This window comes from Ovis canadensis, chromosome 7 (assembly GCF_042477335.2).
Source record: "Ovis canadensis isolate MfBH-ARS-UI-01 breed Bighorn chromosome 7, ARS-UI_OviCan_v2, whole genome shotgun sequence".
Lineage (NCBI taxonomy): Eukaryota > Metazoa > Chordata > Mammalia > Artiodactyla > Bovidae > Ovis > Ovis canadensis.
In genome coordinates, this window is record NC_091251.1 from 41360686 (window position 1) to 41387744 (window position 27059).

The 27059-nt window shown below is 36.2% G+C and overlaps 1 protein-coding gene across 1 annotated transcript in view; it reads right to left on the reverse strand.

The window, feature by feature from the left end:
• The window catches only part of DPH6 (diphthamine biosynthesis 6), a 192772-nt gene that overhangs the window by 107287 nt on the left and 58426 nt on the right, over positions 1-27059 (reverse strand). The gene's annotated exons all lie outside the window — the stretch shown is intronic.

Here is a 27059-nt window from a genome sequence, read left to right on the forward strand (position 1 = left end):
ACACTGATATTTTAGGAATCAGTGAACTAAAATGGACCAGTATGGGCAAATTTAATTCAGATGCTGTTTATCTACTACTGTGGGCAAGAATCCCTTAGGAGAAATGGAGTAGCCCTCATAGTCAACAAAAGAGACCAAATTCAAAAATGACAGAATGAGCTCTGTTCGTATCCAAGGCAAACCATTCAATATCACATTAATCCATCTATACCCCAAACACTAATGCTGAAGAAGCTGAAGTTAAATGGTTCTATGAAGACCTAAAAGACCTTCTAGAACCAATACCAAAAATGATGTCCTTTTCACCATAGGGGACCAGAATGCAAAAGTAGGAAGTTAAGAGATACCTGGAGTAACAGACAAGTTTGGTGTTGGAGTACAAAATGAAGTAGGACAAAGGCTAACAGAGTTTTGCCATGAGAACACACTGGTCATAGCAAACACCCTCTTCCAACAACATGAGACAACACTACACATAGACATAACCAAATGGTCAATACCAAAATCAGATTGATTATACTCTTTGCAGCTGAAGATGGAGAAGCTCTATACAGCCAGCAAAAACAAGACCGGGAGCTGACTGTGGCTCAGATCATGAACTCCTTATTGCCAAATTCAGACTTAAATTGAAGAAAAGTGGGGAAAACCACTAGACCATTCACGTATGACCCAAAGAAAATCCCTTATGATTATATAGCAGAAGCGACAAATAGATTCAGGGGATTAGATCTGATAAGAGTGCCTGAAGAACTATGGACAAAGGTTCATAGCATTGTATAGGAGGCTGTGATAAAAATCATCCTCAAGAAAAAGAAATGCAAAAAGGCAAAAATGGTTGTCTGAGAAAGCCTTAAAATAGCTGAGAAAAGAGAAACAAAAGGCAAAGGATAATAGGAAAGATATACCCATCTGAATGCAGAGTTCCAAAGAATAGCAAGGAGAGATAAGAAAGCCTTCCTAAGTGAATGATGCAAAGAAATAGAGGAAAACTACAGAAAGACTAGAGATCTCTTCAAGAGAATTAGCAATACACAGGGAATATTTCATGCAAAGACAGGCACAATAAAGGACAGAAAAAGTACAGACCTAACAGAAGCAGAAGATATTAGGTAATAGCATTAAAGCTAGTGGAGGTGTTGGAATTCCAGCTGAGCTATTTTAAACCCTAAAAGATGACACTGTGAAAGTGCTCCATTCAATATGCCTGCAAATTTGGAAAACTCAGCAGTGGCCATAGGAATGGAAAAGGTCAGTTGGAATTCCAATCCCAAAGAAAGGTAATGCCAAAGAATGTTCAAACTACTGCACCACTGCACTCATTTCACATGCTAGCAAAGTAATGCTCAAAATTCTCCAAGTCAGACTTCAATAGTATGTGAATTGAGGACTTTCAGATATTCAAGCTGGATTTAGAAAAGGTAGAGGAAACAGAGATCAAACTGCCAACAAGCGTTAGATCATAGAAAAAGCTAGACAGTTCCAGAAAAACACCTACTTTTGCTTTACTGAGTGCGCCAAAGCCTTTGACTTTGTTGTGGATCACAAACTGTGGAAAATTCTGAAAGAGATGGGAATACCAGACCACCTGACCTGCCTCCTACAAAACCGGTTTTCCTGTCAAGAAGCAACAGTTAGAAATGGACATAGAATAACAAACTGGTTCCAAATTGGGAAACGAGAACATCAAGGCTATATATTGTCACCCTGTTTATTTATTTAACTTATATGCAGAGTACATCATGAGAAATGCCAGACTGGATGAAGCACAAGCTGGAAACAAGATTTTTGGGAGAAATATCAATAAACTCAGATATGCAGATGACATCACCCTTATGACAGAAAGCGAAGAGGAACTGAAGAGCATCTTGATGAAGGTGAAAGAGGAGAGTGAAGAACTAGCTTAAAACTCAACATTCAAAAAACTAAGATCATGGCATCTGGTCCCATCACTTCATGGCAAATAGATGGGGAAACAATGGCAACAGTGAGAGACTTTATTTGGGGGGCTCCAAAATCACTGCAAATGGTGACTGCAGCCATGAAATTAAAAGATGCTTGCTTCTTGGAAGAAAAGCATGACCAAATAGCTGTGGTACATATACATAATGGAGTATTACTCAGCCATTAAAAAGAATACATTTGAATCAGTTCTAATGAGGTGGATGAAACTGGAGCTGATTATACAGAGTGAAGTAAGCCAGAAAGAAAAACACCAATACAGTATACTAATACATATATATGGAATTTATAAAGATTGTAACAATAACCCTGTATGTGAGACAGCAAAAGAGACACAGATTTATAGAACAGACTTTTGGACTCTGTGGGAGAGGGAGAAGGTGGGATGATTTGGGAGAATGGCATTGAAACATGTATAATATCATGTAAGAAACGAATTGCCAGTTTAGGTTCGATGCAGGATACAGGATGCTTGGGGCTGGTGCACTGGGATGACCCAGAGAGATGGTATGGGGAGGGAGGTGGGAGGGGGCTTCTGGATTGGGAACTCATGTACACCCATGGCAGATTCATGTTGATGCATGGCAAAACCAATACAGTATTGTAAAGTAAAATAAAGTAAAATAAAAATAAAATAAATAAATAAAAATAAAAAGCAGAGACATTATTTTGCCAACAAAGGTCCATCTAGTCAAACCTACAGTTTTTCAAGTAGTTATGTTTAGATATTGAAAGTTGGACTATAAAGAAAGCTGAGCATCGAAGAACTGATGCTTTTGAACTGTGGTATTGGAGAAGACTCTTGAGAGTCCCTTGGACTGCAAAGAGATCAAACCAGTCAATCCTAAAGGAAATCAGTCCTAAATATTCATTGGAAGGACTGATGCTGAAGCTGAACCTCCACTACTTTGGCCACCTGATGCGAATAACTGATTCACCGGAAAAAACCCTGATGCTGGGAAAGACTGGAGGCAGGAGGAGAAGGGGACCACAGAGGATGAGATGGTTGGATGGCATCACTGACTTGATGGACATGAGTGTGAGCAGAACTTGGGCACTGGCGATGGACAGGGATGCCTGGCACGCTGCAGTCTATGTTGTTACAAGGATTTGGACACATCAGAGTGACTGAACTGAATTGAACACTGTATTCAAGATACAGAAGAAAAATTGAGTTAAAGGAAACAAATCCATTCACTATCACATCAAAAAGAATAAAACATGTAGGAATAAACTTACATAAACAGGCACAAAACTTGTACTCTGAATACCACAAGATGCTCAGGAAAGAAATCAAAGATTATACACACAGATGGAAAGATATACTATGTTCTTGCATTGGAACACTCAATACTGTCAGAAAGAGTATACTACCCAAGGCAATATACAGATTCCATTCAATCTCTATCAAATTACCAATGGCTCTTTTTACAGAACTAAATGAAGAACTTTGGAAAATGTAAAGATTTTTACAAAACCCCAAAGATCCCAAATAGGCAAAGCACTCCTAAGAAAGAAAAACGGACCTAAAAGAACCAGGCATCCTGACTTCAAGCTACACTAAAAGTTACAGCCATCAAAATAGCATTGCACTGGAACAAAAACAAATATAGATCAATGAAATAGGCTAGAAAGTCCAGAAATAAATCCACATACCTTTGGTCAATTAATCTATGACAAAGGACTCAAGAATATATAATGAAGCAAAGATTGTATTCAAGAAGCGTTGTTGAGAAAACTGGGCAGCTACATGAAAAGAGTGAAATTAGAACATTTTCTAATACCATACGCAAAAGTACGCTCAAAATGGGTTAAAGACCTAAAGGTAAGACCAGATACTATAAAACTCTTAGAGGAAAACTGGCAGAACATGTTTTGAAATAAATCACACCAATAGCTTTTTGGATCTACCTCCTAGAGTAATGACAATAAAAATAAACAAATGAGACCTAACTACACTTAAAAGCTTTTGCACAAGAAAGGAAATCATAAACAAAATGAAAAGACAACTCACAGGATGGGAGAAAATATTTGCAAAGGAAATCATCAACAAGGAATTAATCTCCAAAATATACAAACAGCTCATGCAGCTCAATTTAAAAAAAAAAAAATCAAAAACTGGGCAGGAAACCTAAACAGACATTTCTCCAAAGAAGTCATAGAAATGGCTAAGAGGAACATAAAAAGATCCTCAACATGGCTAATTATTAGGGAAATGCAAATCATCAAGAAGTCTACCAAAAATAAATGCTGGAGGTGATGTGGAGAAAAGGGAACCCTCCTACACTGTTGGTAGGAATATAAATTAGCACAACCACTACAGAAAACAATATGAAGGAAGTATGAAGTTTTTTCTTGAAAAAACTAAAACCAGAACTACTGTGTTGTCCAAAAGGCTTGTTTAGCTTTAACAAGCTCTAACATCTTACAGAAAAACACTAGCAAACTTTTTGCCCAACCCAATACCATATGACCCAAGAATCCTACTCCTGAGCATTTATTAAACAGAAAACCATAATTCAAAAAGATAAATGCATCTCATTGTTCAGTGAAGCACTATTTTCAATAGCCAAGACATGGAGGCAGACTAAATGTCCATTGACAGATGAATGAATAAAGAAGGTGAGGCAAATATATATAATGGTATACTACTCAGCCATAAAAAGAATGAAATAGTGGCATCTGCAGCAACATGGGTAGACCTAGAAATTATCATACTAAGTGAAGTAAGTCAGAGAAAGACAAATATCATATGATATCACTTATATGTGGAATCGAAAATGATGCAAATGGACTTACTCACAGAACAGAGACAGACTTCACAGACTTTGAAAACAAATTTATGGTTATCAAAGGTGAGATGTGGAGGGAGGGATAAATTAGCAGTTTGAAATTAATATATGCACAATACTATACATAAAATAGATAATGAACAAGGGCCTACTGTATAGCACAGGGAACTCTATTCTATATTCTATAATAACTTACATGGGAAAAGATCTGAAAAAGAATGGATATATGTACATGCATAACAATCACTCTGCTGTAAACTTGAAACAAACACAACACTGTAAATTAACCATATCCCAACATAAAATAAAAATAAACAAAACTCTGTAATTATAAAGTCGTCAAGTTCTTTCCTATGGTATTATTTAGAGGTGAAACCTCTTTAAAACAAGGTCCTGTGATTGACTAGATACAAGAGAGACTGACTTTAGACTGAGTTCCACTTACTAGTAACAATGTATATTATAGAGAAATCCTAATGCATTATTCATCCTTCAGAGTATTCACTATAGAATAGTTAACATCAAGTGTTAAGAAAAATAATCTAGAAATATAGGTAGCAAAAGACTATGCAGATTTAGAGTCAACAAAGCTTTTCATTTTTTATAACATCTTCCTTCTATGGAAACTACTAAACTTTTCTGTTATAAAAACAATCACAACATGAGACTCTCAAAAACCAAACCAAACCAAATAAAAACAAATACATTTGAGATTTGTGACAAAAGATATTTAGAGGTAGCACAATATTATATCTACAAATATAAGACTTCTTACCTATAGGTTTTACTTTTCATACAAGCTGAAACTATTAGGCTATTTTCATTTTTATTATACCCTATGCATATAATTAATGAAAGTGGGAAAAAAAACCCTGGAGGCTTACTGCTAGATTAAAATGTACAATTATACAATAACTATATATTAAAGTATAACATTTATTGTCTAAATTACATAAAAATTTAAATCTTATTTTAGTTTTTTTGTTTTGTTTTGTTAAGGGATATTTAGGTGGGGGTAGATTTTCTCTTAAATATTAACATGGAGTTACTGTACTTTGCTATACATTATGTAATACTTTTCCAAGTAAAAAATGAATCATTTTATGAAGTGTTAAGAGCTATATAACAAACAAAGGCACTGCAAAAGCTCCATACCATCAGTGTATTCCATCAATCCAGCATATTCATTCATTAGAGTAGTGCCATCATACACATGGACGGTAGTGATGCATTAGTTCCCGGTAATGTATTACTTTTACAGGTTAGACCAGTGCAATATTTTATAAACTTACAGTACATAATGATTTCATTCATTTAGAAATTTCATTTTCTTGTCACAGCCTAAAATGAGTTTTCTGAACGTCCACAGTAGTTTCATTGTCTATCTCCAAAATGTTTTAACTGGCCAACTAACCAATTGTTTAAATTAGTGTGTGACTACATGGGTTTTCTTCAATTTCACATTCTCACTTCTTATCTAGCCATCTTAGGGTTCAGCAAAAAGAAAATTAGTGATAATGCTTTCAATTTAATTAGTATATTACATGCACTGTAATTATTAGCGGGAAATGTTATATTAATGAATGTAAAAGTTAGCAGTAAATTACCTTGTAGCTATTATCAATTTCCCAAGCTACTGCTCCTTAAGATAACCCTCTCCCTATGGTCCTTCCAGTAATTTTTCTTTGCCTGATAAACATGATGATTAAATAGCACACAGAGCAAACCTTTGATACTTTTTAAATTAAATCCATGCCCAGCCTAAGGGCTGCGTCTGATTTCAACTAAATGTGTCAGTTAATCAGATAAAAAATTATCAGTAACTGAAAGAAATAGCAGCCTTAGGCTTCATCAGTGCCAGGGAAAGCTGAACAAAATAAGACATTCAGACAATATCACATTATGTGTAAAGGTTACTGATAAGCCTATAAGTAAACAGAACTGCTTACCATTGTAACAATGTCTGTCTGGGAAGAAATGTTATAGTCAACATTCGAATTACCTCTAAATTTTAAGAAAAAAAAAATTTAAAGAAAAGACCAGGGGTATTTTATCTATACACACACACACACACACACACACACACGTGTGCAAACTTAAATATAAACAAAACCACATAAAGGTAGTAAAAATATGCAGTGGATTCAGGAAATGGAATTCTTAAAACTAGATTCTGAGAGATTTTATTGAAAAAGTACTTATTAATACTACTTTTAGGAAACTTGAATTACACCAAGTAGACCAAATATTTAATGGTTAAGGGAAGGTGTATATGAATTCCAGATCATTCATTCACATAATTCATTAAAATGATATAATTTCACCAATTTTTTAAAAAAATCTAAAGTATATTAAACTACAGCAAGATCCTAAATTAATTAAGGAGGGGGGTTTCTCCAGTGTCTTAGTGATAAAAAAAAATCAATTTTTAACCTGTAACAATGAGAACCAACAGTCATTTGCAATATTACCAATTAAAATAATACATATCATCAGGGCCTGATTATTAATAAGAGAATTTAAAAGCTCCTACAATTATGGCAAACCTTTAAAGTGAAAGAGCATATTATGATTTTCAGAGCATTCTCAGATTCCTAATTAAGATTGTTTTAACTAGAGAAGAGGGCTATCTTATAAACGGATATATCAGTAATAAGTGCAAGAAGAAACTAAATCTGTAAAGAATGGAAAATTATCTTCGAAAGACATAATAGGCAATCGTTATGAAAAATCCATTTATAAATCAGAGCATGAGTCCTAAACCCTCTGACTAGGAAAATTTCAAATTAATACTCCATCATCTTTATTCTTCTCTTCTACTATGATCAGATAATATATTCAACATCAAGAAAATTCTCATATTCTTCTTATCAAATGCAACTTTTCAGTTAAATAGACCATTGACAGGATGAGAACTGAGCTGATTCTACACAAATATAAGCCACTAAGTATCAGAGAGATATTTAGCTACCCCAGAGATGGCAGCCCACCCGGCTCTCTCGTCTCTGGGATTCTCCAGGCAAGAATACTGGAGTGGGTTGCCATTTCCTTCTCCAAAGTATCAGAGGCCCAATACTACCCACATATGGATAGAGGATCAATGTAACATAAAGTTGTATTTCTCAATACATTAAAAAAGCTTAATACAGACCCTCTGAAATCACTGTTTTTGTCAAGAATTACCTGAAGTGCAGAGGAAATGGTTCTGCTTTCCTAACTGCTACAAGCAGCATTATATACCTTTCAGGAAACACTTGGATGATGGGCGTCCATCAAGGACTAACATTGCTTATAACCAAGTTAAAGCTTCTCCAAGATGTCTACACATTTTGGAGTTCACCAAAGAGCAGTTGAAAAATTATCTTAGGGTTACAGGATGAAATTCAAACCAATTATCAAGAGGTGATTTAGTTTAGCAGCTTCCAGCAATCCCCAGGGCTTTTTGGTCTCCTCTCATATCACAGAGTTTTTTGATGCATGCTCCCTGACCTCTGTATGTCTCACTTTAACGGTCACAACACTGTCCTTCTGAACGCTCCACAACTTCAAATCCACACAAGAGTATTACTTAACAGCTTGTTTAAATAAAAAGCATAATGATTCATAAGTATTAAAACTTCTAATTGAAAAGAAAATTATCTAAAGTTTTAGTTGAGACTATAATTACAACACTGGGTCCATCCTCAAAAAGTAACTGCAAGGACAATTTTAATAATGTCATTTATTAAAATAATGTTTTTATTACTGTTCTAAATACTATCTTCTATATTTTTAAATGCATTTTCCTGAACAGTGAAAATGTCACTCTTTAAAAAATTACTTTAATAACAAAATTTATTTGGGTGTGTGATTACTGATATAAACTTGAGGTAAATATGTAAGATATAAATATGACACATTAATTTTGATGAAAACAAAATAAAAATTAATCTTGAATTAAAAAATTATAGTAACAATCCAATTTTGTTTCTGAGATGAGTTCAAGTCAATTAGAAAACTTCATAACAATATTAGCTAAAGAAATGCTAATATTAGGTAGATGCTTTCTGCAGTGAAATATGTATGAATTTTGTGGTTTCTTTACTTGTAAAGCTCAAATATTTACACAGCATTTGCCTGTAGACATTTCCTTCAGGAAATCCTATATATAAGGATGACCTCCATTACAGACCTGAGGATGACTTATATTTAAGTCATGTCGAAACTGAATTTGATATAAACAAGTTTCCCCAAATTTAATATACTAAAATTACTTTGCAGTGATGAGGTGACAGTGAACAACCACAACAAATTGAGTCTAAAAGCTATGTAAGTTTCTATCTGATACCAATTACAAAAATATCAAATACAACTGTGGGACTTTGCATACAATGCCTGTAAAACCTATAGTAGTTTTATGTTTCTATTCTTAAATAAAATGTTTAAAAGAAGCATTATAATATTTTATATATAGAATGTTAATATTTAACCTGAGAATTCCATTAAAATAATTTAACAAGAAAAATTAAATCACCTTATATTTAGGTTGGGTATTATCTTTAAGAAAATATTATTTTCAAGTAAGTTAATAATTAACAATTTGTCCTGTCTTTCTTATATATTACTGGGTAGCTTCTATATATGCTCAGTCACACAGTCATGTCCAGCTCTTTATAATCCCATGGACTGTAGCCCACCAGGCTCCTTTGTCCATGGAATTTTCCAGGCAAGAACACTGGAGCAGGTTGCCATTTCTTAGTTGAGGGGATCTTCCTGATCCAGGGATCAAGCCTGGGTTTCTTGCATGCCCTGTACTGTAGGTGGATACTTTACTGCTGAGCCACCAGGGAAGCCTTAGGTAGCTGCTAAGTAAGCAAATAAATGTGAAGAGAAATCTCTTTTCAATAGACTGTTCCAACTAATAAATGAAGCGCAAACAGTGGAATCATTAATATCACCATTTTGCAACCTCCTTTTAAATAACAAATCTACAAAACAATCATTGGCAGCTGCTAACATCATAAAAAAGAGAATTAGATGTTATGCCTCCTATTGAAAGAACATAAAATCATTTGTGAAGTAGTCTTAAAAAAATGCAAACCTGAATTTAATGAAACTTCTAGATTAGTGATTTTCATTGAGCTTTCAGCAGTGATGGAAATGTTCTATCTGTACCATCCAATATGGAAACTATGACCCACATGTGGCTACTGAGCATCTGAAATGTGCCTACTGACACTGAGGTAGTAATTTTTAAATTTTACCTGGTTATAATTGATTAAAATGTTAATTTATTCAATGGCATGTATCTCATGGCTATCAAACTAGACAGCAAAGCTTTAGATCCAATGATGAATTGGTAGGAAATTAGAACAAAGAAATATACTGCACTACACTGTGGGGTTTTTGTCAGTCTGTAGTAAACCCTACTGGACAAGCGTCCTAGTTTATTCAATGAAGAAGTTTAAAGAGAGACAAAACATAGATTATGTACAAGGGATTTAAAAGATATACCAGCCAATTACAATCCATAAAACTTACTTGGATCCTGATTTAAACAAAACACAAAAAACAATGTAAGACATTATGAAACAACTGAAAATTTGAACACTGACTGGGATGTACAATAAGCTAAGAAATTTTTATGAATTATTTTAATCTGTGGTTATGGGATATAATTATACTTAAAAAGAAAATCTTATCTCTTAGAGATAGACGTTAAAATATTTGCAAATTATACATGATATCAGGTGTTTGCTTTAAAATAATAATGGAGGGAGGTAAGTGGGTGTATACATGAAATAAGATAGGTTATGGTTTAATTGTTGTTGAAGTCTCTACTAGGTACCAGCATATTTATTATTTTATATTACTTTACTGTATTGTTAAATGTTTAAAATTTTGGAAAAGAAAACAACAACAACAACAAAAAGTTTCAAAAAGAGAAAATAAGGCATGGAGATTTTACTACCAGCAAATTTTGTCCATAAACAGTTTCCTGACAAACTGTCAGAAACAAGTATCTCAGGGCTCTGGAAATTGATCAAAGGTATATACTAAATTAAGAAGTGGTTATACACGAAAAACTACTGAACTTTGGGAGTCTGTGGCATTCTTGCCTGGAGCGGCTCTCATATCAAGGCCGGGGAAGCTGTGAAAAACAGCAGTTTTATTGCTAGAGGAGGCTGACTCGATTTGGAATGAGACATGGAAAAATGTCTCATTGTCAAATGTCTCAATGTCAGTTGTTACTAAAAATGCCACACCCAGTAGCATTCTCAGTAACTGTGATCTCCTTGACAAACGAAGTGAGAAGACCAGTGACGCACGGCCTGAGGTTATAACCCTGGTTGGATTAAGCAATGGACCTTTAGATTAGCCAGATATTTAACAGTGAGACCCAGAAAATAAAGCAAAATAGAACAAATTAGTAAATTTTACACATATAGAAAGGCAAAGACTAGAGATCTCTTCAAGAAAATTAGAGATACCAAGGGAACATTTCATGCAAAGATGGGCTTGATAAAGGACAGAAATGGTATGGACCTAACAGAAGCAGAAGATATTAAGAAGAGGTGGCAAGAATACACAGAAGAACTGTACAAAAAAAGTTCTTCATGACCCAGATAATCACAATGGTGTGATCACTCATCTAGAGCCAGACATCTTGAAATGTGAAGTCAAGTGGGCCTTAGGAAGCATCACTATGAAAAAATCTAGTGGAGGTGATGGAATTCCAGTTGAGCTATTTCAAATCCTGAAAGATGATGCTGTGAAAGTGCTACACTCAATATACCAGCAAATCTGGAAAACTCAGCAGTGGCCACAGGACCCAAAAAGGTCAGTTTCATTCCAATCCCAAAGAAAGGCAATGCCAAAGAATGTTCATGAAACTAATCGCCAGTCCAGGTTCAATGCATGATACAGGATGCTTGCGGCTGGTACACTGGGATGACCCAGAGGGATGGTATGAGGAGGGAGGTGGGAGGGGTGTTCAGGATGGGGAACAAGTGTACACCCGTGGCAGATTCATGTTTATGTATGGCAAAACCAATATAATATTGTAATTAGCATCCAATTAAAATAAATAAATTTATATTAAAAAAAGAATGTTCAAACTACTACACAATTGCACTCATCTCACACACTAGTAAAGTAATGCTCAAAATTCTCCAAGTCAGGCTTAAGCAATATGTGAACCATGAACTTCCAGATGTTCAAGCTGGTTTTAGAAAAGGCAGAGGAACCAAATATCAAATTGCCAACATCCACTGGATCATCAAAAAAGCAAAAGAGTTCCAGGAAAACATCTACTTCTGCTTTATTGACTATGCCAAAGCCTTTGACTGTGGGGATCACAATAAACTGTGGAAAATTCTGAAAGAGATGGGAATACCAGACCACTTGACCTGCCTCTTGAAAAACCCGTATGCAGATCAGGAAGCAACAGTTAGAACTGGACATGGAACAACAGACTGGTTCCAAATAGGAAAAGGAGTACATCAAGGCTGTATATAGTCACCCTGCTTATTTAACTTATATGCAGAGTACATCATGAGAAACGCTGGGCTGGAAGAAGCACAAGCTGGAATCAAGATTGCTGGGAGAAATACCAATAACCTCAGATATGCAGATGACACCACCCTTATGCCAGAAAGTGAAGAAGAACTAAAGAGCCTCTTGATGAAAGTGAAAGAGGAGAGTGAAAAAGTTGGCTTAAATCTCAACATTCAGAAAATGAAGATCATGGCATCCGGTCCCATCACTTCATGGCAAATAGATGGGGAAACAGTGGTAACAGTGGCTGACTTTATTTTCCTGGGCTCCAAGATCACTGCTGATGGTGATTGCAGCCATGAAATTAAAAGACGCTTACTCCTTGGAAGGAAAGTCATGACCAACCTAGACAGCATATTAGAAAGCAGAGACATCACTTTGTCAACAAAGGTCCATCTAGTCAAGGCTATGGTTTTTCCAGTGGTCATGTATGGATGTGGGAGTTGGACTATAAAGAAAGCTGAGCACAGAAGAATTGATGCTTTTCAACTGCAGTGTTAGAGAAGACTCTTGAGAGTCTCTTGGACTGCAAGGAGATCCAACCAGTCCATTCTAAAGGATCTAAAGTCCTTTCATTGGAAGGACTGATGTTGAAGATGAAACTCTAATACTTTGGCCACCTGATGTGAAGAGCTGACTCGTTGGAAAAGACCCTGATGCTGGGAAAGATTGAGGGCAGGAGGAGAAGGGGATGACAGAGGATGAGATGGTTGAATGGCATCACCGATTCAATGGACATGGATTTGTGTTGACTCTGGGAGTTGGTGATGGACAGGGAGGCCTGGCGTGCTGCGGTTCATGGGGTCACAAAGAGTCGGACACGACTGAGAGACTGAACTGAACTGAACACACATATATGTAAGACACACAGAGAGGACCCAAGGTAGCTATACATTCCTGACAATAGTAAGCCTATGTGGATAGGACAAAAGAGAGAGCAGCACCTGAATTATTAAACATTCTAAATTTACTATAAAACCAAATAATCAATATAATGGTACTGAAGTAAGAATAGGCATATAGGTCAATGAAATAGAATTTAAGAGTCTAGAAGTAAACCTTCACATTTATGGCCAACTGAATTTTGACATGGTCATTCTGTCAGCCAGGGATATGATGTCATCTGAAGACTGGACATGAGTTTGAGTAAGCTTCAGCAGTTGGCAATGGACAGGGAAGCCTGGCGTGCTGCAGTCCATGGGGTTTCAAAGAGTCAGATACGACTGAGTGACTGAACTGAAGACTCAAATGGGGAAAGATCTGCTTTCAAACTTATTTATACCGTTGTGGCAAAATTCAGTTCTTTGTGAACTGCTGGACTCAGGGTGTTAGTTTCTCACTGGCTGTTAACAAGAGGCCTCCCCCAGTTTGTTACTATGTAACCTTCATGGGGCAGCTCAGACATGGCAGCCAACTTTCTCTCAGAGTGACTGAGTAAGACAGCAGGAAAGGAAGGACACCAAATAACAAAGTCTCTTTGTAACCTCCTCTTGGAGTAACATCCTATCACTTTTGCTGTATTCTGTTGGTAAAAGGAAGTCTTTAGGTCCAGGTTGCATGCAAAAGGACAAGTTTACAAAAGGGCAGGAACACCAGAAAACAAAGATTATTGAGGATGATCTTCAGTTCAGTCGCTCAGTCGTGTCCGACTCTTTGCGACCCCATGAACTGCAGCACGCCAGGCCTCCCTGTCCATCACCAACTCCTGGAGTTCACTCAGACTCACGTCCATCGAGTCATTGATGCCATCCAGCCATCTCATCCTCGGTCATCCCCTTCTCCTCCTGCCCCCAATCCTTCCCAGCATCAGAGTCTTTTCCAATGAGTCGACTCTTCACATCAGGTGGCCAAAGTACTGGAGTTTCAGCTTTAGCATCATTCCTTCCAAAGAAATCCCAGGGTTGATCTCCTTCAAAATGGACTGGTTGGATCTCCTTGCAGTCCAAGGGACTCTCAAGAGTCTTCTCCAACACCACAGTTCAAAAGCATCAATTCTTCAGCACTCAGCCTTCTTCACAGTTCAACTTTCACATCCATACATGACTACTGGAAAAACCATAGCCTTGACTAGATGGACCTTAGTCGGCAAAGTAATGTCTCTGCTTTTGAATATGCTATCTAGATTGCTCATAACTTTTCTTCCAAGGAGTAAGTGCCTATTAATTTCAAGGCTGCAATCACCATCTGCAGTGATTTTGGAGCCCCCCAAAATAAAGTCTGACACTGTTTCCACTGTTTCTCCATCTATTTCCCATGAAGTGATGGGACCGGATGCCATGATCTTTGTTTTCTGAATGTTGAGATTTAAGCCAACTTTTTCACTCTTTCACTTTCATCAAGAGGCTCTTTAGTTCCTCTTCACTTTCTGCCATAAGGGTGGTGTCATCTGCATATCTGAGGTTATTGATATTTCTCCCAGCAATCTTGATTCCAGCTTGTGCTTCTTCCAGTCCAGCGTTTCTCATGATGTACTCTGCATATAAGTTAAATAAGCAAGGTGACAATATGCAGCCCTGATGTACTCCTTTTCCTATTTGGAACCAGTCTGTTGTTCCATGTCCAGTTCTAACTGTTGCTTTCTGGCCTGCATACAGATTTCTCAAGAGGCAGGTCAGGTGGTCTGGTATTCCCATCTCTTTCAGAATTTTCCACAGTTTATTGTGATCCACACAGTCAAAGGTTTTGGCATAGTCAATAAAGCAGAAGTAGATGTTTTTCTGGAACTCTCTTGCTTTTGAGGCTGCCAAACCCAATAGGAGATGGTTAACTGGGTTAGTTATATATTCCTCCCACTTTTGTGTATGTTTGAAATTTTTCCTAATAAAAAGTTCAAGAAGAGAAAGTATAATTTGCAGAAACTAAATTTAAGTAAATGTTTCTTATGTTTAACAAAATTTCAGAAGTTTCTGTGGCTTCCCTGATGGGTCAGCAGGTAAAGAATCTGCCTGCAGTGCAGGAGACACAGGATATGTGGTTTGATCCCTAGATTAGGAGGATATCCTGGAGGAGGAAATGACAACCCACTCCAGTATTCCTGCCTGAAATCCCAAGGACAGAGGAGCCTGGCGGGCTACAAAGTCCATTGGGAGCAACTGAGCACAGAAGTTTCTATGAAGTAGCAATATAATGAAAGTGTCATTAAGTGAAAAAACAATAAGATGATGAATTTAACATTTTTTGACTACTTACCAAATACCAACCAGCATATATGCTAAATCACTTCAGTCATGTCTGACTTTGCAACGCTATAGACTGTGGCCCACCAGGCTCCTCTGTTCATGGGGTTCTCCAGCCAAGAATAATGGAGTGGTTTGTCATGCCCTTCACCAAACCAGACACTGTTCTAAACATTTAACATCTATTAGTGTAATTTAGATTTCACAACAGTCCTTTGTAGTAGGTATTGCTATATCTTCAGATGAAAAAACTAAGGCACATGGAGTTAGATAACTTGTCCAAGCTCACATAGCTAGTAAGTAGTAGAGCCAAAAATTTCCATGGGTGGCAGGGAGGAGACTGGGGATTGAACAGCACATGGGAAACACATCAAAAGTTTAGCATTAGGAATTCTTGGATAAGGGGATTAAGATTTTTTGTATTGCTATGTGTTATCTAAATAATGTTTAAATCATTACTATACAATCTGTGTATCAGGATATGTTATTATGTCAAAATAACTAAATGGTCTTGCTCTCCTTTGTCAACCCCATTACATGATCAGGTCATTACAAAGACAAGTTTATTCTATGGTTCATCCTCTGCTCCAAAGATCAGCATGGATTATTTTTAGATGTAAGCAATCTTTAATAGCTAATGTAATTTCTCATTTATACAAATCATAAATGTAGCCAGCTGTTCTTTTCAACTCTCTTTTGTTCTTCTTGTTAGAAGAACAAATCACATGTCTTCATCAGTCTCGATCAGTTGGTAGAGCAAGATTTCCTTTTCTTTCTGTCAAAATCAAATGTCTAATAACTGTTTGCGTAGAATATTTCTGAATTTATGAAGCAATTTCATATATATTATCTTGTCTGACCCTTCTCACAACTATCCTGTAATGAAATTGACAGTTTTTAGATTATAATAATATGACAAGTTGGAGAGAAATTCACAACTCACACCCAGATCTCTGCTTATGGGTCCAGAGCCCTTCCTAGTACCCACTATTCCTCCCCAAATGGTTCTGGAGTTTAGCAGAACACTAATCACTAAAGTAGTTAAATATTAGTTACAAAGGAACAAAAAGGAACAAACTATACATTATGTAAAATAAAGTTCTATGGGCTATGAAAGAAATAAAAATGATGAGGAAAGGAAATTATAATCAGGCAAATGGAATTAAAAAATCTGGTCTTGAGGGCCATAGACATTTTAATTCAGAAATAACGAGACTTTGAAGTTTTCTAAATTTCCTAAAAATACAAGACTGATACTGCAACTCTGTGGACAGAAAGCTATGCTACTAAGTTGCTTCAGTCATGTCTGACTCTGTGCGACCCCATAGACGGCAGCCCACCAGGCTCCCCCATCCCAGGGATTCTCCAGGCAAAAACACTGGAGTGGGTTGCCATTTCCTTTCCCAATGCATGAAAGTGAAAAGTGAAAGTAAAGTCACTCAGTCATGTCCGACTCTTAGCGACCCCATGTACTACAGTCTACCAGGCTCCTCCATCCATGGGATTTTCCAGGCAAGAGTACTGGAGTGGGGTGCCATTGCCTTCTCCAACAGAAAGCTATCAGTTCAGTTCAGTTCAGTCACTTAGTCGTGTCCGACTCTTTGCGACCCCATGAATCGCAGCACGCCAGGCCTCCCTGTCCATCACCAACTCCCGGAGTTCACACAGACTCACGTCCATCGAGTCAGTGATGCCATCCAGCCATCTCATCCTCTGTCGTCCCCTTCTCCTCCTGCCCCCAATCCTTCCCAGCATCAGAGTCTTTTCCAACGAGTCAACTCTTCGCATCAGGTGGCCAAAGTACTGGAGTTTCAGCTTTAGCATCATTCCTTCCAAAGAAATCCCAGAGCTGATCTTCAGAATGGACTGGTTGGATCTCCTTGCAGTCCAAGGGACTCTCAAGAGTCTTCTCCAACACCACAGCTCAAAAGCTATAGAAAGCTATAAAATCACCGTACCTTGTTATTTCAATGAATACAGTAGATACATACTTTGTTGTCTGTCTAGCATCTTTTTTGAGGAAAATGTCCTCCCTTCACTCATGTGGTAACCACAACTATTATTCACAAGATGATTTGGTCCCTGAGGCAATCATTAATTGGTCTAAAGTGGATATTCCAAGCTGGGCAATAGTCTCCTTCTCAGAAATCTGAAATTGAAACTAACAGATTTTCAAATCAGGCTAAGACAGACTCTTAAAAATAGTTATAACCTTGAAAACTATGTGCATCCATGTTGTTTACTATATAATCTGGCGATCTGAGAAAACTTGTGTTTTTAGGGAAAACAGAATGGATGCTTAAAGAGAAGCAGAAGTAATAGATAAGTTTTAAAAGTACTTGAATCCTTTGCTCTAGTTTCATGAGGTTCCCATATGTTTGTAATATTTTTTCTAGCTTAAAAAAGATCCAACTAATATATCATAAAAAGAATATGATACATATTAATAAATAGTAACTAGAATTACAACCAAAACTTAGTCACCAAACTTTTATAAGGGTCTATATCTTTCTTATGTTCATATCATAGTGTACATAGAATAAGATCCTTTCTGTTTAAACAATAAAACATTAAATATAAAAATAATTTTTCTTGGTACAATATATAAAATCTATTAAATGTTTTGCTTTGTGGGGATGGAGACAAGTTCTGTACTTTCATGTACAATTTTATTCATCTAATAACACACTATTTTTTCAAATATTAGCATAAGTTATCTGGGTACAGGTTTGTAAGATGTTTTTAAATATTTTTTCTGAGTTAAAAACCTAATAATGATTAGTTTTAAAAAGCAGCAAAAAGCAATAAACTATTTTTGGTAAACAATTAGACAAAACTATTGAAAATGCAGCTATAAAATTAAAAGACAATTTGCTCCTTTGAAGAAAAGCCACGACAAACCTAGACAGCATATTTAAAAGTAGAGACATCACTTTGCCAACAAGGGTCCACATAGTCAAAACTATGGTTTTTCCAGTAGTCATGTATGGGTGTGAGAGTTGAGTACCAAAGAACTGAGGTGCTGGAGAAGATTCTTGAGGGTCCCTTGGACAGCATGGAGATCAAATCAGTCAATCCTAAAGGAAATCAACCCTGAATATTCACTGGATGGACTGCTGCTGAAGCTGAAGTTTCAATATTATGGCTATGTAATGCAAAAAGCCAACTCACTAGAAAAGACACTGATGCTGAGAAGGATTGAGGGAAGGAGGAGAAGGGGGCAACAGAGGATGAGATGGTTAGATGGCATCATCTGCCCAATGGACACGAGTTTGAGCAAACTCCAGGAGATAGCAAAGGACAAGGAAGCCTGACATGCTGCAGTCCATGGGGTCGCAAAGAGTTGGACATGACTGAGCAACTGAACAACAAAAACAACTGAAAATACATAAGCCCTAGTGTTGGATTAAAGAAAATACCAGATGGAAATTTAAATATATCCTAATTAACTCAGTAACCACGAATAACAGAAAAGAGACTCCAGATTCTCCTTAGGAGAGGAATTAGGGTGGGTATCATGAGGTGTTTCTGAAGTAGTAAATGCCCTGATAACAGGAAAAAGGTTTGAATTGTGAACAGTTTAAATATGTAATCAATAAATTTTTGGACAAGAAAAAAAAAATTAAAAAATTGTTTTGTAAGACCTGAAGCGAATGTTCTTCATGCAGAAGGGGCACCTAAACTTAAAGAACACCCAAGGCTAAAAGAAGACTGAACATTTATCTCTGTATCTGTCTAAAACTACTCTAGGATCACTGGCCCTTTTTCAATTGCACCTCAATTCCTGGGTTAATTTGCACTTCGCTAAGTAAAGTCTGAGATTTCTTTGGCTCCCACTTAGTCTCTCTTAAAGAAAAACATATCCCCCAAAACCAGAAAAAAAGGCAGCCTGAATTGTCAGTTATAAAGACAGATTTGTAGTGGATCAAGTGACTGTGGAATATTGTTAATAAATGAACTATGCTCCATCACTGTAAAACAAAATACCTTCAGTCTATTTGACTAGAAAAGGAAAAAAAAGACAAATTATTATGAGTATGTGACCACATAGAGTCATATAATGATAGCAATCTGTTGTGCCAACATTTCATTTTCTTTAGGCCCAGGATTATACAAAAGAATATTTTCTTATAACAAATTCTTGTGTGTCTCTTCATTTATTCCATTTTATTTAGAATTTTTCATTTCTGAGATAGCCTCCTGGGACACGCATCTCATTTCCATGAGGGTCCCTGAGAGACTGGAACATACAGTATTTACTTCAGAACAATGTCAACAACATATTGCAGAACATTTCATCTAAAATAATAATAGAAAATGTTGAACCATCTTTCCATTTGGAAAATATATCTGGAAGAATGTGATATCTGATGCAATCCACATTGCTTAAATACACTGTGCCATCTCAGCTTGTTTTGGGAATTTAAAGATACATATATGTGTATGTGAGTATATTCATATATATATATATATAAAAGAATGGAACAGTGAAGAGAGATAAAAGGCTATTTCCTTAGGGAAGAAAAGATTAATGGATATTATATACAGTGCCTGGCACAGAGTAAATAAGAGCTGATGACCTTGTGTAGTCAGTGAGCTGACGAACTTGTGAGGTCAAAAGTGAGCTGACTACCTTGTGAGGTCAAAAGTAAAATTACTGAATTTGTAAATAAAGAAAATTTTTCTACAAAGTAAACTGTTACTTACATTAATGTCCTAAAATATGTTCTTTCAAGGTCCTATAATCACTTTCGCAGCAGCATTTTTAATTAATCCTTTGAACTGCATGGTCAACATCAAACACAAGGCCAATGAAGGAAGATAATTAAATTTACCCATTATGTTATTCAAGTTTTTCATTCAGACATGAGAATATTATTTATCAACTAAAAAATGGAAATTGTTTGCCATGTGGATGCTAGACAGTAACCCACCAAATTTCCCTCCCCCTTTATCAATAATAGCAATCTATAGGAATAAGATTTCCTAAGATTCAGAAACATTTTTCTTGTTAAGCATTATCTCTCCTGGCCTCCACTAACTGAGATTTTCAAGGCTGAGAGCAATGCTAACAATCAGTGAGGTGTTAAATAAGTGCATGCTCTCTGCTAAGGGTTTACATGTATTATCTTACTCAATCTTCATTATGACTTCATAAGGTATGTTCCTTTATTTTTTATCTCACTAATACGAAAGCGGAAGTACAGAGGGATTACGGAATTTGTTGAAGAACATATAACTACTAGTGCAGTTATGCTCCAGAGACTGGGCTTGTAACCACTATGCCTAAACATCAGGCAAAGGTATAGAAAGAAATGAATAATGAATTCCACTATTTTGGTTTACTAGATATAAGACAGAACTTTACAAACAGATTCTAATGTACAAACTACTTTTACCTGATTCTGAGTGTCATCCTTAACATGGGTCTACTTCCTACCTCAGGAAGACCACTAACTTAAGTTCTTTATTCAAGAATAATATAGTCATGCTGATTTTCCAACATTCTCTCACCTGCAGTCAAAATAAAATGTGTGAAGTTATTTGGTTTAGGAAGAGGAGTATTAGGCAGAGAATTAGACAAATGGTTTAATAGTAACAGGTGGGAGAGGAACTATGTACTTAGTACACATACAGGGACAATTAATGAAGCCATAATGTGGAGAACGCTTGTATTTCAGGTGAGATGTTTGAATTACATTTTTGTTGCTTCTGCTGTATTTTTTGAGTCTGAGATTAAAATGTATTCCTACCCATCTATTTTAAGATTCTATATTAAAAATTAAAGATTTCTATTTCAGCCTAACATAACACAGACTTCACAAGAAAGCTTTGGAGCCAATTGCCTGGGTTCAAATTATGATTCCATCATTTAGTAGCTTTGTGGCCTGGAGAAAGTTCCTTATCTTCCTGTGCCTCAGTCTCCTTAATAGTAAAAAGGAAGGATGAAATTGTTGTATGAGAGTTAAATAACTTAGAACAGTGTCTGATCAAAAGTAAGAAATTTGTAATTGCTCAAAAAATATTACCTTTACTTATTATTACTATTACTATCTTTAGCTATTATTACTAATAATTACTATTATTATTAACATTACCATCATGACTATTTTTTGTCATCCATCTATTTCTGAATAGCATACTTTTTAATGATTTCCAGATATCTACAAAATGAAAGCTATTTGTGCAATGCACAATTTAACTTTTGCACACACTCACTGTTTTGGAGCACCAAACTCCAAAATACCAAAGCAAAGAAACCAGAGCAGTTATTTCCATTATTAACTGAAAATACACTGGATAACAACATTAGCTGGCGAGAATTTTAAAAAAAAATCATGTTAGAATATTCAAGTGCTGATGATTATAAATATCTGAATCTTTAGAGATATTAGATGGTTAAATTTTTAACTTTTTCAATAAAACTCCATATTTTGAACAAGAAATTTCTTTTTTCCATCGTTCTTCATATCAAAAATTATCCACCAATAAATTCAACCAACTTGTATCCATTATAACAATTTCATATAGTCTGAGTTTCAAACTCAGTTCATGATTAAAACAAACAAAGCAAAAAAACAAACACAGCAGCAACAGAAAGAAAGCTACTGTAATTTGATAAAAGTGTTTACAAAAAGCCCATAGCAAGTTTCTTCTTAATGGTGAAATACTAAAGGCTTTCAGTCAGATCAGGAATAAAACTGCCATTATTCTCAGGTGATGTAATCATGTACAAAATCCAAAACAGTTAACAGAACACTATTAGATTAATAAGTGAGTTTAACAAGATCAATCACCATATACATACAAGGTCAATATTCAAAATTAAAATTGTATGTCTATAAATCAACAACAAGTAATATGACACCCTGTGTTATGGGCTGAATTGTGTCTCCACAAAATTCATATACTGAAATTCTAAACCCCAGTACCTTAGAATGTGACAGTATTTGGACATCCTTTAAAGAATATGGTAAAATCAGGTTACACAGGGGGATCTTACTCCACTATGACTATGTCTTTATAAGAAGAGTAGGTGTTTTATACCTTATATTAGCTCACAGATATACACACAGACACAGGGAAGACCACATGAAGACATAGGGATAAGGTCATCTGTAAGTTAATGAAAGAGCCTCAGAATGACACCAATCATACTGACACCTTGATCTTGGACTTCTAGCCTCTACAAACTTCTATTGTGTAAGCCATTGACTCTGTGGTACTTTGTTGTGGCAGCCCTAACAAACTAATAAAACATTGGCACTAGCATCAAAAATACTCAAACACAAATCTAAAAGGATCTGCAAATGACTTCTACACAGAAAACTTTAAAACATTAAGAGGAATTAAAGAAGACTCAAATATATGGAGGAATATATTAATACTATATATTAATACTATTCACATTAATTGACATAGTATTAATGTAGTATTGATGCCAGCTCTTTTCAAATTAATTTATAGATCTAGTATTGTTTACTTGCTAAGTCGTGTCTGATTCTTTTGTGACCCCATGGACTGTAGTCCGCCAGGCTCCTCTGTACATGGAATTCCCCAGGTAAGAATACTGGAGTGGGTTGTGATTTTTCTCCTCCAGAGATTAAGTATAATCCCAATCAAAATCCCAGCAGAGGACTCCCTTGGTGGTCTAGTGGTTAAGAAACCATCTGCCAATGCAGTGGACACAGGTTCAATCCCTGGTCCAGAAGGATCCCACATACCATGGGGCAACTAAGCCTATGGGTCACAACCACTGAGCCTGCGCTCTAGAGTCTCCGAGCTGCAACTACTGAGCCCACATGCCTAAAGCCTGTGCTCCGCAACAAGAGAAGCCACCCCAATGAGAAGCCCATGCACAGCAACAGAGTAGCCCCACTTACCAAAACTAGAGACAAGCCCAAGTAGCAATGAAGACCCAGCACAGTCAAAAATAAATAAATAATTTTAAAAATTCCAGATTATTTTTGTAGAAACTGGCAACTTGATATCTAAAGTAGCTGAAAAACAGTCATAATAATTTTAAAAAAGGAAAAATGTTGGAGAGATTACACTACCAGATATAAGAATTAGTATAAAATTTGCAATAATTTAAAAAGTGTTCTAATGACATAAAAAGAAACAAATGAACCAATAGAATAGAGAATTCAGAAATAGATCCACATATATAAGGTCACTTACTTTGTGTCAAAGATGACAATGGGGTATAGTGAGGTCTTTTCAAAACACAATACTGGGATAAACGGATATCCATTTGGAACAACAACCAAAAAAATGAATCTTTACTCCTAGTTCACATCATACTCAAATCAAGTTCAAGTGTACATCTAAACGTGTAAGTAAATAATAGCTTCTAAAAGACTGTATAGGAGAATACTTTTCTTACTTTTGGGTAAGTAAAGATTCCATTAACAAGGTACAGAGACGCCTTGCACGTGTGCTGTTGTTTCAGCTGTGTCCAACTCTTTGTGACCCTATGGACCATAGCCTGTGAGGCTCCGCTGTCTATAGGATTCTCCAGGCAAGAAAACTGGAGTGGGTTGCCATTTCCTCCTCCAGCAGGGCTTCCCTACCCAGGGATCAAACCTGCATCTCTTGCATCTCCTGCACTGGCAGGCAGGTTCTTTACCACTAGCACTACCTCAGAAGCCCACAGAAATGCCTTATCTAATCAGAAAAGAAAAACTGATCATCTGAATTTTTTAAGCAGCGGAGTAGAAGACGTTTCTACCACAGAATAAAAGATATCTGTATTATAAAACCTCTGTCTGACAAAGGACTTATATCAAAAACATAAAGAACTCCTAAATTAATAAGAGAGAGAGAGAATCAAATATGAGAGAGAAAAGTTGTGAACAGACTTGGCTGGGCACTACCCAAAAAAGAATATTAAAATGGGCAGAAAAAAACATATAAAATGTTTCAATCTCAGCAGAGAAATGCAAATTAAAATAATAATGCATAATATTATATGCCACCAGAATGACTAATATTTTTTAAAGTGGTAATGCCATGTGCTGACCAAGACATAGAGCAACTGGACCTCTGATACATTACTGGTGGGAGTATAAATTGTCACAACCATTCTGGAAAACTATATAGTAATATTTACTAAAGTTGAACATATGCATACCCTATAATCTAGCAATCTGACTCCAATATACATTTCTAATAGAAATGAGTCTACAAGCACACCAAAAGGATATATACAAAATAGTCATAGCATTTCCTGTAATAGTCCCAAACTAGAAAGTGCTCAAGTGACCATCCACAGCAGAATGAATAAACAAAATATAGTATTTTTATAAATTTGGTTACTATGCTGTAATAAAAGTACACAAGTTACTGCTTTGTGCAAACACAGAAGTATCTCATAGACATAAAAGGGGTCAATAGAAGGCAGATATAAACTCATAAATACTGTGATTCTAATTATTTCATGTTTAACAGTAGACAAAAATAACCCATAGTGACTGAAGCCAGGGTAGTGGCTACCTTTAGTGAAGAGAGAGTAGTAAATGGGAGTGGATAGAAGAGAATTACTAGGGTGCTCTTTTGTTTGCCTTAAAATATTCTTTGGAGCCTTAAAATAGTCACTGAAGTAAATCTAAATTTTAACCAAACTTTTTAATTGAAGTAGAATGCATATATAGAAGAGTGTATCAAAGTGGACAGCTTGATGAGTACTTACAAACCACCCACTTAACTGCTACCCAAATCTACCCACTTCAGCCTCTTCACACATCACTCTCAACATTCACTGTCAGCACTGCAGCTGTAATACCTTTCTCTCAGCCTCATAATATTCACCAGGTTTCTCTCCTACCTGCTAGGGACCTTTGCTCATGCGCATATGTGGAACGCAAATGCTCTTCCTTGTCAGCACTTAATCAGATACTGTTCAGTATTTCTTACACTCAAACTTCACTTCAAGGAAGCCTTTCATAACCTTTGACCAGTTTAAATTCCTTATCACCACCTCTTATACTTCTCCTTTGTAGAACTTGTTATAGCTCCAATTCTATGTTTTAGATGGTTTATTTTATTAATATCTATAGATGCTAACAACTACTTATGTAATTAATTAGTAATTAACATAGACATCAATTATAAGATGCTAAGCAGATACTCACCATTATACTCCTAACAGTAAGCATAGGGCCTGTCACACAGCAAGTAGTCAATGAATATTTGTTAAATAAATGAATGAAAAGAAATTTGATACAATCAGACAATAAAATAGTATGGAGTTAAGAAATATATATTAGTGACTTTTCCTTTATACAGCAGTTTTTATTTTTGCTGATGCTCAGGAGTGAATTTACAAATATTTACACGTTTTGGAAACCATCACTGACATCAAGATACAAAGTTTTCCAATTGAGGTACAATCAACTCTATGCTCTAAAATGTGTTCCTTTTTCATTTAGCAAATTTTCTTGTACTGGGAAGGGTAGGTACTTCTAAATTTTTCATAACTATATCCATAGTCAGAAGTTGAGAAAACAGAGCTCCATAACATGGGTAACTATTGATAGTAAAACCAAAACAAACAAAACCTCAAAACCTCTTTTTAAATCACTCTTTATATTCTCTGGAGAAGGAAATGGCAACCCACTCCAGTGTTCCTGCCTGGAGAATCCCAGGGACGGGGGAGCCTGGTGGGCTTCTGTCTATGGGGTCGCACAGAGTCGGACACAACTGAAGTGACTTAGCAGCTATATTCTTGAGGGGAAGGTGGGAAGGGAGGGAAAAAAAGAATACTAACCTTATCAATCTATGAAAAGTTTAATCAATTCTCAATATGATGTAGAGAAAAAGATGACTCAAAATCATAGTTAGAAATAATAAAACCAAGACACAAAACTGACTGTCTTCAAACTTCAGTTAACATTAACCAATGTCATTCCAAAGCTATTTATTCAAAAGCACGAGGTATTTTAAAAAAAAATCACTATTCTACTAACATTACCCAATAGTGTAAAAATAATAAAATAGTTTAGAAACACCAAATACCACACATGTGGAAGAATACAGACCAAAAGCTTGCCATCTGTTAAAATGGCCTATTGCTGACTGGTACAGAGCTGTATTCTTTTTTCAATACTAGAAGGAAGCCTATGCAACATGAGTTCATCATTCTGCAAACTATCTTTTTTACTTGCTATAGGTTGAGCAGATACAAGACTCTTTAAACCCAACACATGGAAGATCATTGTTTAAGAGTTAGTGCCTTCTCTCTCCTGAGTTTAGGGGGCTTAAAATAAATAAATACATTAATTAATGGGGCTTCCCTGGTGGCTCAGCTGGTAAAGAATCCACCTGCAATACGGGAGACCTAGGTTTGACCCCTGGGTTGGGAAGACCCCTTGGAGAAGGGAAAGGCTACCCACTCCAGTGTTCTGGCCTGGAGAATTCCATGGACTGTATAGTCCACGGGGTTGCAAAGAGTCGAACATGACTCAGCGACTTTCATTTCAGTTCTCAAGTTAAAAAGCCCCTGCCCTTAATACCATATCATATGTCTTTCTGACCATGCTCTTGGATGTTTGTAAGGTCACAGAGAGGCCTGTCACAAACATATCTAGAATGATAA